Source organism: Pinus tabuliformis, chromosome 1_1, assembly GCF_031772625.1.
Source record: "Pinus tabuliformis cultivar Carrire ecotype Pingquan chromosome 1_1, CPIR1, whole genome shotgun sequence".
Classification (NCBI taxonomy): Eukaryota; Viridiplantae; Streptophyta; class Pinopsida; order Pinales; family Pinaceae; genus Pinus; species Pinus tabuliformis.
This window is the reverse complement of record NC_142297.1, coordinates 747,663,175-747,664,384: the sequence shown is the minus strand read 5'-3', so window position 1 is coordinate 747,664,384 and position 1,210 is coordinate 747,663,175. Positions and strand designations below refer to the sequence as shown.

At 42.0% G+C, this 1,210-nt stretch overlaps 1 pseudogene; it reads left to right on the top strand.

Annotated features, from left to right (window-relative positions):
- The first annotated feature begins 318 nt into the window (after nt 1-318).
- LOC149216153 (protein SUPPRESSOR OF K(+) TRANSPORT GROWTH DEFECT 1 pseudogene) lies at nt 319-873 on the top strand (annotated as a pseudogene).
- Nucleotides 874-1,210: the final 337 nt, after the last annotated feature.

The window sequence follows — 1,210 nt, the reverse complement described above, 5'->3', positions numbered from 1 at the left end:
ATTTATACATTTAAAACAACTTGCAAGAGCTCATAAATTCAGGGCAAGTAATCCACTACTTAGGCAGAGGAATCCTGGGCACAGTAATAATCAGAATCCATATACCACAGACTGCGTATATAACAAATTTCTCAACAATACATAGAAACTGCCATAAAAAATTAACTGCATAATACTAAAGCCCGTGCAGTCTTTATGATATCCAGTATTATGGCAAATGTTGCGTTCTACGAAAAGTTCTTTGATTGTCGGCGTCGAATTGGACCCAAGAAACTGAAATCTTTGCCCTTTTTTTAATTATTCAAGGAACATGCCATAGAGTATGTTAGACAGGCAGTGAAAGAAGATAATGCCGGGAATTTTGCCAAGGCCTTTCCTCTTTACATGAATGCCCTTGAATACTTCAAAACTCATCTGAAGTATGAGAAGAACCCCAAGATTAAAGAGGCCATTACACAGAAGTTTACTGAGTATTTGCGAAGGGCGGAGGAAATCCGTGTTGTGTTAGACGATGGAGCTAGTGCAGGGCCTACTGCAAATGGTGATGCAGCTGTTGTGACCAGAGCGAAGACCAAGCCCGGCAACAAGGACGGGGATGGAGATGGAGAGGATCCTGAGCAAACGAAATTGCGTGCGGGCCTCAATTCGGCGATTATTCGTGAGAAGCCTAACGTGAAATGGAGTGATGTGTCAGGGCTTGAAAGTGCCAAACAGACTTTGCAAGAGGCAGTTATCCTTCCTGTAAAATTTCCCCAATTTTTCACAGGGAGACGAAAGCCCTGGAAAGCTTTTCTTTTATATGGACCTCCTGGAACTGGAAAGTCATACTTGGCAAAAGCTGTTGCGACCGAAGCAGATTCAATCGACTTGTAAGATTCAGGTTTCAAAACCTAAAGGCAGCTCGGATGTTTCTCATACTCTGGTGCTTTGTCAGCTCAAAAAGAAGGCCGACAGGATCAGGAGCGAGAACATGCAATATATCACAGTTCATGAAATGATATTTCTAGAAGCAACTTCATCCATACAATAAGCAGTAACCCACTAAAACTAACAGCAGATTTGATTCTCAAACACCTTAGACATAGATTATAAAGTTCACTTCCTTTGATACGGCTACTCTGTCGCCCATAAGTTTATGTTCGTTGCTGATGAAAGACCATGCTATCTGCAGTTCAGTTCCATGGCATCATCGAACCGAATCCTTGCATTC